Source organism: Balaenoptera musculus, chromosome 19 (assembly GCF_009873245.2).
Source record: "Balaenoptera musculus isolate JJ_BM4_2016_0621 chromosome 19, mBalMus1.pri.v3, whole genome shotgun sequence".
NCBI classification, from domain to species: Eukaryota; Metazoa; Chordata; class Mammalia; order Artiodactyla; family Balaenopteridae; genus Balaenoptera; species Balaenoptera musculus.
In genome coordinates this window covers 14,734,460-14,747,284 of record NC_045803.1, presented here as the reverse complement: position 1 = coordinate 14,747,284, position 12,825 = coordinate 14,734,460, and the positions used below count along the sequence as shown (strand labels likewise).

At 49.9% G+C, this 12,825-nt stretch overlaps 1 pseudogene; it reads right to left on the bottom strand.

Moving 5' to 3' along the window:
• Positions 1 to 3,645: 3,645 nt before the first annotated feature.
• On the bottom strand, positions 3,646 to 9,107 carry LOC118885462 (annotated as a pseudogene).
• Between the last annotated feature and the right edge of the window lie 3,718 nt (positions 9,108 to 12,825).

Below are 12,825 nucleotides of genomic sequence, written 5' to 3'. Positions count from 1 at the left end.
CACCACCACACAATGACAGCCAAGGGTGGGGGAAGCCAGGGCAGATGGCAGGGCTGGGATAGAGGAGGTACACGGGGCTATGGGAGCCCAGAGGAGGCTCCTAACCCAGGCTGGGGGTCAGGGAGGGCTCCTTGAAGGAAGTTCCAGGGGAGTCTTTTCAAGTCCTGAACCCCTGACCTCTCCAGACACAGGGCGAGTCCCTGTTCTGACCTCTTGGGGCTCTGACGTCTGATCTACCTGTCACCCAAGTCTTGGGAACAAACAGTTCCCAAAATTTGTTCTCGTCTCCTAACCTGGAACGCAAAGGTTTGGCCACCAGAGGGCACTGTGGCCTCAGTCTTTGTCCAGACAGACTGTTCGTGAAGCCTCGGATCCTGGAGGGACATTGTGGGGCCAGTGGGACCAGCCAGTGGAGACACTGGTCCCCCGACTATGACCCTCAGACCCTGCCCAGGACCTGGTCACCACGGTCTGAGCCCCTCCCCCCAGAGGCTCCTGTGGAATCAATAGGAGACCCTCTCTGTCCCAGACCCCTGAGGGCCCAGCTTGGGCCTCCGAGGGAGACACTGGCTAAGCCCCCCTGATCCCTCTCTTCCTCGCCATTCTTCAGAGGATACAGCCCTCCCCTAAGCTGCCCTTGGGGTGTTCAGACATGGCCCTCAGAAGTCTCCTACCCAGACGAGGATGCTGAGGTACAGAGGACGTGAGGCTGGGGGAGGTGGCCACACAATACCAGGGCAACAACAATAACAACTAATAATAATAACAGCAATACATAAGGTCCCATTGACTTAGCTCCTCCTGTGTGTCAAGACGGCTCCTGAGCTTTTTACAGGTCTTATGTCACTATCATACAGACCGCACTTAGGAAGCAGGACTCTTCACCTCAGAGTCAGACAAGGCAACTTGGGCTCATATAGACAATACCCTCGCCAAAAGTCCCCACCGATCATGGCGGGGAGAGCTGGGATTTGAATCCCGGTCTCACTCAGAAGCTAAACCACAGGCCACCTCCCTGTGCTACTCCGAGGGGGGTTGCTGACTTCCTGTGTCAGAATCTGCTCAGGCCCTCCATGAAAATGCCATCCCTATCCACCCTCCCGCCCCCCAGTCCCAGGGATCCATGGTCCCTGAAGGCAGATCCCAGAATCCCCGGTCTCAGAAGGCAGCCCCCAAGTCTTTCTAATGACTGCAAAGCCCTGAGAATCATGGTTTGTGTTTGGGCACAAAGGCAGAAAGAAGAAACAAAATGCAATTGAAGGGATGGTTCTCGAGCTCTCAGGTGGGGAGGGGTGAGGGTATGGGTTTGCAAAAGAGGCCTTAGAGTCGGTGGTGGAGTGTGGACTCCGCAGACCAACTTCCTGTTTCCCCAGTAGCTCTGCTGGAACTTTTTGGTACTTTGGTTTTCTCATCTGCAAAATGGGAGTAATGGTTCCAACATCACAGGTTCGTGGTGAGGATGCTTTGGGTCCATGTAGAGCTCTTAGTGCTTGGCACACTTTAACACACAATACTAGAACACCTACTGTGTGCCACGCCCGGGCTGAGGGTTTTACATACATAATCTCAACAGCCCAGAGAGGTGTGGTCCCTGCCTGGAGATCACAAAGAAATCATGAAGTCTGGACTTGTTCTCAGGTTTGCTGACCCAAAGCACCCTCTGTGCTGCCCTGATGGGCACTCTTACCTCTGCTGGGCACTGCGCTAACGTATACACTCACGTGACCCTCGCAACAATCCTGAGACCGGGGATAAGGTGAGACCATGTCAGGTAGGACCATAAAACCTAGGGTAAGGAGTTTGGGTTTGATTCTGAGGGTAGGGGGGAGACAGTGGATCGTTTTCAGCATGATCTCCTTCAGTTTTTTTTTTTTTAATATTTATTTATTTATATATTTGGCTGCGTTGGGTCTTAGTTGCAGCACACGGGATCTTCGTTGCGGCATGTGGCGTGCGGGCTTCTCTCTAGTTGTGGCACGTGGGCTTAGTTGTCCCGTGGCATGTGGGACCAGGGATCGAACCTGTGTCCCCTGCATTGGAAGGCAGATTCTTAACCACTGAACCACCAGGGAAGTCCCCATCTCCTTCTGTTTAGAAAGATCCTCATGGCTGCAAGTGTGGACCAGACTGTGGGGACAAGGTAGGAGGCAGGAGACCTGGGAGGGGGCTGAGATGGCTGGGGTGGGAGGATGGGGCCAGGGTCGGGCAAGAAGGTGATGAGAAGCAACAGAATGCAGCTGCTGTAACAAATGACCATGAACTTGTCAGCTTAAAACAACAGAAATTCGACAGAGGAATGGATAAAGAAGATGTGGTACATACATACAATGAAATATTACTCAGCCATAAAAAAGAACGAAATAATGTCATTTGCAGCAACGTGGATGGACCTAGAGATTGCCATACTGTGTGAAGTCAGAGAGAGAAAAACAAATATATCATATGATATCACTCATATGTGGAATAAAAAAAAATGGTACAAATGAACAAATTTACAAAACAGAAATAGAGTCACAATGTAGAAAACAAACTTATGTTTAGCAGGGGGAAAAGGGGAGGAGGGAAAAATTGGGAGATTGGGATTGACATATACATACTACTATGTATAAAATAGATAACTAGTAAGGACCTACTGTATAGCACAGGGAACTCTATTCAATACTCTTAATGGCCTATATGGGAAAAGAATCTAAAAAGGAGTAGATATATGTGTATGTATAACTGATTCACTTTGCTGTACAGTAGAAACTAACACAACATTTTTTTTTAAATTTATTTATTTATTTTTGGCTGTGTTGAGTCTTAGTTTCTGTGCGAGGGCTTTCTCCAGCTGCGGTGAGCAGGGGCCACTCTTCATCGCGTTGCGCGGGCCTCTCACTGTCGCGGCCTCTCTTGTTGCGGAGCACAAGCTCCAGACACGCAGGCTCAGTAGTTGTGGCTCACGGGCCCAGTTGCTCCGCGGCATGTGGGATCTTCCCGGACCAGGGCTCGAACCCGTGTCCCCTGCATCAGCAGGGAGACTCTCAACCACTGTGCCACCAGGGAAGCCCTAACACAACATTTTAAATCAACTATACTCCAATAAAAATTTAAAAACAAAACAAAACAAAAAGCCCCCAGAAATTTATGCTCTCACAGTTCTGGAGGCCAGAAGTCAGAAATCAGTATCACTGAGTTGCAAGCAAGGTGTCAGCAGGGCCGCCCGCCCTCTGGAGGCTGTAAGGGAACATCCATTCTTTGCCTCTTCCAGCTTCTGGCGGCTGTTGATGCTCCGCGGCTTGTGGCCTCATCACTCCAATCTTCAAGGTTCCATCCTCACATCACCTCCTCCTCTGTGTGTGTGCTTCTCTCCCTCTGCTTTTGTCCTGTAAGGATACTTATAAGTGATGGTATTTAGGGCCCACCTGGATAATCCAAGATATTCTTCCCATCTCAAGATCCTTAACTTCATCACATCTGCAAAGACTCTTTTCCCTATGAGGGATTAGAACCGGTAGCTTTGGGGCGCCATTATTCTGCCTACTACAGCAGAGTGGGCAGAATTTGCCGATGGATAATTTATGGAGCACGAGGGAAAGAGTCTGTGGAGTGTCGAGGAGGACTCGAAGGCCCGTGGCCTGAGCAGCTGGAGGGATGGAGGCGTCATCACCGAGATGGGGCGGCCGCCAGAGGGGCAGGTTTGGGAGAGCCCAGGAGCTCAGCTTCAGAAGCAGAAGCCTTGAGCTTGAGATGTACGTCAGGCATCCAAGGGGGGGCTGCTGGGTAAGTCCTGAGCTTGGGTTAAAGAGAGAAAGTTGGGTGCATAAAGTGAGACTGGATGAGCTCTCCAGGGAGAGAGGAGGACCAAGGTGGAGACCTAGAGGTGACCATCAGTACCAGATCCAGAAGGTAAGGAGGAACCAGGGGGGGCACTGAGAGGGAGCCGGCAGGGAGGCTAGAGAAGACCAGGAGAGGATGGCCGGTGTCTCAGGAGCAAAGGAGACAGGGAACGGTGAGGGCTGACGGGTCAAGTAAGATGACAACTGAAATGTGACTTAGATTAGGACCAGGGGGACCCTGACACGAGCACTTCCATGGAGCAGGGGTGGAGGAGGAGTAGAATGTGAACATTTGATTGGAAAGAGTGTAGAAGAGAACTGGAGACATCTCTGGTGAGAAATTTTGCTGTAAAGGGGAACCAAGAAACAGGGCTGTGGCTGGAGAAGGTCAAAGAGTTTTGTCTTCTGTCTTGTTTTAAGATGGAAGGAGTTACAATACATCTGTATGCCAGCGGGAATGATCAGGAAGGTGACGACGCAGGGGAGAGGGGAGCATTGCTGGAGCAGTGATGGAGACAAGAGGAAACAAGCGAGTCCCCAAGTGGGGGTCAACCTTAGTGAGGCTTGATCCGTATCAGGAGGAGGAGGAGATGTGTGGAGCAGACGCCAGGAGGTGGGAGATTGAGGACATTCTCTCCTACGGCTTCAGTGAAATGAGCTGGGAGCAGAGATGGGGGAAAAGAGAGAGGATGCACCGAAGACCCCTTGAGGGGCCGGTCAGGAACTCAAAGTTTTGAGCTCTTGGAAGAGGACAGAGGCATGGAGTAGAGGCCAAGTTTGATTTAGCCAGATTGGGGGTTTCCCAAGTGAGAATAATAAAGAGAGGGAGTTGGGGGGGGATCCAAGGGAGCCACTTTGGTGAGTGACCACAGACTTGCAGGGCTGAAGGACAGTGAAAGGGGAGGGGCATCGATGGGGTCCTGGCAGGGTTGGGGGATTGGAGGGAGGGAGCTGGGAGAGAGGAGAAGGCGGATAGAGAGCGAGAAGCATGAAACTGAGATTGGAGGGGCTGTGTGTATCGGGCATGGGCATGACGAGGGCCAAGGTCGCTGGAGGGGCCGGGGTTGGGCAGAGGACCAGATCCCTGGCAGAGAGGCGGTGGGGGCATGGGGAGGCTGGGGGAGGTCGAAGGAGCATCTACCTGGATGTGAGGATTGTGTTAGGAGTGAGTGGTGACCCAGGTGGAAAATGTAAGAGACCGTGATCCCCACGGCCATAGTGACCCCAGCACCCACCCTGTCCCCTCTCAGGGGGCATCCCTAACTGGAAAAGGGGACTTGGGTTCTACTGGATGGGCGGTCAGCTCTGGGAACGACATCTGCCGCTCCAGCTCCATCAAAGACCCACATATGAAAGGTAAATCTATAAAGTTAATAGAAGAAAGTGTGGTGGACTTCCCTGGTGGCGCAGTGGTTAAGAATCCGCCTGCCAGTGCAGGGGACACGGGTTCGAGCCCTGGTCTGGGAAGATCCCACATGCTGCGGAGCAACTAAGCCCGTGCACCACAACTACTGAAGCCCGTGCTCCTAGAGCCCGTGCTCTGCAACAAGAGAAGCCACTGCAGTGAGAAGCCCGCCCACAGCAATAAAGAGTAGCCCCTGCTCGCCGCAACTAGAGAAAGCCCGCGCAAAGCAACGAAGACCCAAATGCAGCCCAAAATAAATAAATTAATTAACTTTTTTTAAAAAATGGGGTTGCATGACCTGGGTTTTTCAACAAATAATTGGCTTTAAAGACAAAGGCCCTGTTAGCGAGTGTTGTTTTAAGCTTTTGCATGCCGGAGACCTGTATGTGCCTGAGCATCTAGCAAAGCCCATGGGGCTCTTTTCAGAATCAAGTTTATAAAAGCATAAAATCCAGAGGGTTACAGAGGAAACTCATTGCATTAACATACAGTTAGTAAAAATAATAATAATTGTGATATAGTAATATATGTGCTTCTTTATTAATACATTGAAGAATAAGATCTGGCTGCAGATTCAGTAACTACCATAATTTCTAAGCGGTGATGAGTAAAACCAATGTTTCAAGAGATCTGCAACAACTGTAATGTGCTATAAAACATCTGTGATTTATTTGGGTGACAAGGTCATAGGTTCTGGCAATAGTATTGTGATTTGTTGCCAAAATTCATAATTGACAAAAATATCAAATGTCATTAGAGGTTAGTGAAAACATAGATGTCAGTTTTTTCCCACCAATGGTGATAGACGCCAAGAACTCTGGACCAGTTGGAGGTCCCAGGACCCCAGGTTGAGAATCCCTGTAGTTTAAAAACACAACATGTGGATCTTGTATAGATCCTGATTTGAACAAACTAACTTAAAAAGACATTTCTGAGATAACTGGGATATTTGAACACAGGGTGTGTATTATAAGATATTAAGGAAATATCGTTCTTTTTATTTCAGCATTTTTTAAAAAATTGAAACAAGTAAATCAGACAATTACAAGAACTGTATGAAGATTAACAGAGCCTGAAATGACCCCTTGGGTCCAACCAGGTGACAAGTGCATATCATTTCCTTCCACAAGGGCCCAGGGGCCTGGAGTGGGAAGAAGGGCCCCCCACACACCAGTCTTGGAGCCCAGAGACAGAGCATGTGGCTTTCTCTCCCCTTCTGCATCTCCTGCCTTTCCCCACAGGAGGCAGCAGTTCTCTGGAAACCTCTGGTTGTCAAAAAACCTCTAAGAGGGCTTCCCTGGTGGCGCAGTGGTTAAGAATCTGCCTGCCAGTGCAGAGGACACGGGTTCGAGCTGTGCTCCGGGAAGATCCCACATGCCGCGGAGCAATTAAGTCCGTGTGCCACAACTATGGAGCCTGGGCCCTAGAGCCCGCAAGCCACAACTACTGAGCCCACGCGCCACAACTACTGAAGCCCGCGAGCCTAGAGCCCGTGCTCTGCAACAAGAGAAGCCACCGCAATGAGAACCCCATGCACAGCAATGAAGAGTAGGCCCCGCTCGCCACAACTAGAGAAAGCCCATGAGCAGCAATGAAGACCCAATGCAGCCAAACATAAAAAAAAAATAAAAAAGTAAAAAATAAAAAAACCTCTAGGACCAGCCAGAGAGCAAGTGTGGGTGGGTCTCTCTTGGTGAAGGAGTACTTTTTGGCAATGCTCAGATCAGCACTTCAAGCTCCAGATCCAGGCCAGACAGGAAAAGGTGGAAAACACAAATCTCCTGCTAGAAACACACACACACAAACCTTATATTACATGCTCTATAAAATCCAAAAAGGCTTTTCTGGTTTTTTTGTTTGTTTGTTTTTGTTTTGTTTGCTTTTGGTGGCAGGGATTCAAAGGGAGAACTCTCATCTTCTGGTTAACCTTCACATTAGCAAAAACCACTGTTACAAAAAGGAAAAGGACATAACATCGTCTTTTTATCGAGAGTCATTTCAGAGGATGAATAAACAATAAGCAGATTCTGACAGACGGCAGTGGGGTTGCATTTTCATTCTTGCGCCTCTCATCCCATACCCACTTAGCAATAAAAACTGTGCATAAGCGCTGGCGACAGGCTCTGAGTCGCCACCCCTCTCGCGCCGTACGAAGTTTAAATGGAGCAGGGGCACCACCTGCTTCCTACTAGTTTTAGCGGCACAGGACGGAGGGTCCGGCCGAGCGGCCGGCCCATGGCTATGCTGCGCGGCTTGCCTCCTGTGGTAGTTGCTGCAGGCCTCCTCGAACGTGGCCTTGCAGGGGAACGGGGCCTTCAGCTTGGAGCACGTGAGGAAGGAGCCCCCCAGCTTCCTGTGCAGGGAGTAGGTCTCCTCGGTGCTTCAGCATGATGGGGATAGGGTGGTGGATCTTCGCGGTGGTGCTCTGGGCGCCAAAGTCAAAGGGCTCCTCCGAGGCAAAGGCCTCCCCCAGGATGAGGATGGCGTCCAAGTGGGTATCTTCCACGGCCTTGACCTCATAGCCGGTGAGGAACTTCATCTCTATGGAGTTCTTCAGCACGGCCTCCCTGTCCTGGTCAGCAGCAGCCCTGATGATCTGGATGTAGCGGTCCGTGAAGGATCCCTCGTGTTCCTGAGCTGCCCCGAAGTCCAGAATAGTCACCCTGTGCTGCTGAGCGCCATCAAAGAAGTTGGCCCAGTTGGGGTCTGTCTGCATGAAGCAGAACTGGAACTGCTCCTGCAGGCACAGGACCAGGATATGGTAGCGGATCTCGTTCCGGATCTCCTGGCTCAGCCCCTCGGCCTGGGCCAAGGGGGAAGCCAGACACCAGCTGCGTGGTCAGCACGTGGGGGCTTCAGAGCTCCTCCACAGTCTCAGGCGTGTGGAAGAAGGGGTGGTCCTTCAGCAGCGCCCTGAACCTGCCCGCACAGGCGGCCTCCTGCTGGCAGTCGTACCCGAGGGCCAGCTCCCGCCTCGGCACGTCGAGCAGGTGCTCACGGAACAGGCCTTCCAGAAGCATGTTGCTCCTGTTCAGCACGGCCATGAGCTTGTTGACGTCACAGTTGATGCTCTGGGCCACACCGGGCTACTGGACCTTTTTTCTTTTTTTATATAAATTTATTTATTTTATTTGTTTCTTATTTTTGGCTGTGTTGGGGCTTCGTTGCTGCACGCGGGCTTTCTCTAGTTGCGGTGAGCAGGGGCTACTCTTCGTTGCGGTGCGCGGGCTTCTCATAGAGGTGGCTTCTCTTGTTGCGGAGCACGGGCTCTAGGCGCGCGGGCTTCAGTAGTTGTGGCTCGCGGGTTCTAGAGTGCAGGCTCAGTAGTTGTGGCGCACCGGCTTAGTTGCTCCGCGGCATGTGGGATCTTCCTGGACCAGGGCTCGAACCCATGTCCCCTGCATTGGCAGGCGGATTCTTAACCACTGCGCCACCAGGGAAGCCCCGGGCTACTGGATTTTCATGGCCACCTCGCGGACGACTTTCACGCGGGCCAGGTGCACCTGCCCAATGGAGGCTTGTCCCAGCAGTTGGGGCCCAGGTCGTTGTTGAGAGTTTTCATCATCTGTTTCAGTGTCATGAAGTCCACGCTCTGTCTGACCCGCTCGAAGATCTTGGCCAGATGGGGTTTAATGAAGGCGTCGTCCTGGAAGCTCAGCATCTGGCCCAGCTTGAGCGCCGCCCCCACGCACCTTGCAGAGCGCGCGCACGATGCGCTCCCTGTCGGCCTCCGACAGGAAGGGGCTGGAATCCAGCACGGCCTTCTTCCCTGAAGGATCCTCGGGACGGAGGCTCTTCTTGGCAACCTTGGCCAGGGCCCCAAAGCCCAGACCCACAGCCAGACCTGCCAGAACCCACAGGCATGTTGACCGAACAAGCTCCATGGAGGTTCTCTGCAGCAACAAGGGGGCCAATCGGAGCATAAAACAGCTTCATTCACACAGCACCTCGTTCATCTTTTTTATTCTTATATTTTTAAAAATTTTTTGGCCGCGCCACGGGGCATGTGAAATCTTAGTTCCCCGACCAGGGATTGAACCCGCGGCCCCAGCATTGGAAGCACGGAGTCCTAACCACTGGACCGCCAGGGAAGTCCTTCTTTTTTTTTTTTTTTTTTTTTTTTGATGTGATAATGGCACTGTGGTTATGATTTTTGTAAAGTCATTACTTTTTTGAGATAGATCATGAAATATTTGAGATAGATAATTATAGCTAGGGTTGGTTTGTTTTTTGTGGCTTAAAAATTAGGGTTTGTTTTAAAGTATTACAGCTAAAGTGAAGTAAGGGAATTTTCTTGGATGATAGTGATGTCCTATTTCTTTTCGTGTGTGTTCTATTTCTTAACAAAGATTGGGATTACACAGTTATAAGCATTTGTCAAAACCCATTGAATAGCATACTTAAGATTTTGCATTTCTTTGTGTACAAATTTTACCTTAAAAAAAAGTAAATAGGGCTTCCCTGGTGGCGCAGTGGTTAAGAGTCCTCCTGCCAATACAGGGGACACGGGTTTGAGCCCTGGTCTGGGAAGATCCCACGAGCCGTGGAGCGACTGGGCCTGTGCTCCACAGCTGCTGAGGCTGCTCTCTGGAGCCCACGAGCCACAACTGCTGAGCCCGTGCACCGCAACTGCTGAGGCCCACGCGCCTGGGGCCCGTGCTCCACAACAAGAGAAGCCACCGCAATGAGAAGCCCGTGCACCACAGCGAAGGGTGGCCCCCGCTCGCTGCAACTAGAGAAAGCCCGCGCGCAGCAACGGAGACCCCACGCAGCCAAAAATAAATAAATGAATAAAATAAATCTTGAACTCTAGGTAACGGTATGTGTATTAGTTTCCTAGGGCTGCCATAACAAAGTACCACAAACTGGGTGGCTTAAAACAACAGAAATTTATTCTCTCATGATTCTGGAGGCCAGAAGTCTGAAATCAAGGTGTCTGCCTGACCATGCTCTCTCGAAGCTTCCGGGAGAGGATCCTCCCTTGCCTCTTTCAAGCTTCTGGTAGTCCCAGGAGCTCCTTGGCTTGTGGCTGCATCACTCCAATCTCTGCCTCTGTCTTCACATGGCCTCTTAGTGTGTCTCTGTGTCTTCACGTGGCTGTCTTCTTATAAGGACACCAGTCATTTTGAGTTAAGAACTTCTAGCATGACTTCCTCTTAACTAATTATACCTGCATCTTTTTTTTTTTGGCCACACCTCACGGCGTGTGGGATCCTAGCTCCCTGACCAGGAATCGGGGATCGAACCCGTGCCCCCTGCAGTGGAAGCACGGAGTCTTAACCGCTGGACCACCAGGGAAGTCCCTATATCTGCATCTTATTATTTGGAAATAAGGTCACATTCTAAAGTGCAGGGAGTTAGAACTTCAACATATCTTTTTTGGGGGGACACAATTCAACTCATACTAATACACCTGCTGAAATGTTTAGTGGAAGAGTGTGGAACTTACTTTGAAATGCATTAAAAAAAATGTGATGGGTAGGTGGTGGGATGGATAGAGAGAAAAATGAGTGATAAAGCCAGTAGATTAAAATGCTAATGGTAGAGTCCTGCTGATGGGTATATGGGTGTTCACTGAACAATTACTTCAACTTTTCTGTATGTTTGAAATTTTGAAAAAGAAAGTGTTGCATCTCAAAAAAAAATAAAAGTTTAAGGAGGATAATTGAAATAAGAATAACTGTGCGCTGAGAATTGTTGGAGCTGGGTGATGGCTAAGTGGGCGATCATTATGCTAGTCTCTCTGCTTTCTGTATGCTTGGAAATCTCCAAAATAAATTTCCGAGGATTCTGTTTAATGAAGGATCTATGAACAAAACTAATAGACAGGTAAATGAAAGGTACCATGTCTGAAACTGACAAAGGATTAATAATAAGAATATTCAAAGAACCCTTAAAAATAAACACAACAGGGACTTTCCTGGTGGTCCAGTGGTTAAGACTCCATGCTCCCAATGCAGAGGGCCCGGATTTGATCCCTGATCAGGGAACTAGATCCCACATGCATGCTGCAACTAAAGATTCCACATGCCACAACAAAGATCCCACATGCCGCAACTAAAATATCTGCATGCTGCAACTAAAGGTTCCACGTGCTGCAACAAAGATCCCGCGTGCTGCAACTAAGACCCGGCGCAGACAAATAAATAAAAAAAAATTTTTTTAAAGAAAAAGAAAAAGGGACTTCCCTAGTGGCACAGTGGTTAAGAGTCCGCCTGCCAAAGCAGGGGACATGGGTTCGAGCCTTGGTCCGGGAAGATCCCACATGCCGCAGAGCAACTAAACCCACGTGCCACAACTACTGAAGCCTGCGCGCCTAGAGCCCGTGCTCCGCAGCAGGAGAAGCCACCGCAATGAGAAGCCCGTGCACCGTGACGAAGAGTAGCCCCCGCTCACTGCAACTAGAGAAAGCCCGCGTGCAGCAACGAAGACCCAACGCAGCCAAATAAATAAATAAATTTATATTTAAAAAAAAGAACACTAGAACCACCTCCTCCCTCCCCAAAAAATAGGGTGAGCAAAGGATGTGAGCACTTAAATGTCAGAAGACTAAAAAACTGTCAAGCATATGAAAGTGAGTTCAAAATCATTAGTACTCAGAAAAATGGAAGTAAAAACAGCCAGAATATGAGTGTTCGTGGCAAAATTCCCTTCAGATTTTCTATACATGTGAAATTTTTCATAATAAAAAGTGGGGAAAAAACAATGAGCAGTCACTTAGCACCTAGTAGACAGACAAAAATTAGAAAGCTGGATCATGTCAAGTGGTGGAGGGGATGTAGAGACCCAGGAACTCTCATGCACTGGGGGTAGGAGTGGCCTGGGAGGCCATTCTGGAGGGCGATATGCACCTCCCTCCTTCCCAGAAATCATGCTCCTAGGTGGCATCCCCTAGAAATTCTCACATGGGTCTGTAAGGGGTGGTGCCTAAGGATGTCCGCTGAGCATTACTTGTGGTGGTTGGCGCTGGGGACAGCCGGCTGCCCTGGGTTTCACCTTGAGGGCGTGGGCAGTTAAACTTCAAGGGACACACACCAGGGAGTCCTGTGGGCAATGAGAAGATGGGATGAAATATGCACAGAGCAACGTGGATAGAGCTTTACCTTACAGTATTGAGGGACACTTAGAGTAGGATACATAATAAAATTGCAGTTACGTAGATTAGAAGCATATGCCACATCAATACACTTTCTTTTTTCTTTTTTTGGCTGTGCCGCTGCTTTTGGGATCTTAGTTCCCTGACCAGAGATTGAACCCAGGCCCTCGGCAGTGAAAGTACAGAGTCCTAACCACTGGACAGCCAGGGAATTCCCCATCAATACACATTTCGCAAGCACACGTATAAAAAAAAGATAATGTGGAGTGAGGTAGACAAGCAGGTTTGTCCAGTGAACACCCTTGGAACCCCAGGAGCAAGGGCTCCCCCTGCCCAAATCCAGCCTCCCAGAAGGGCAGTGCCTTTGGCAATGAAATGCTGACATGTGGGCCACCCCTTAGGGTTTTGGACTGAGAGACTTGCCCCACTGCTGACAGGTATGCCTCTTTTGAGAGGTAATTATTAGCCTGCTATTGGCCACTAGTGGGGAAAGATGGTCTCATGAG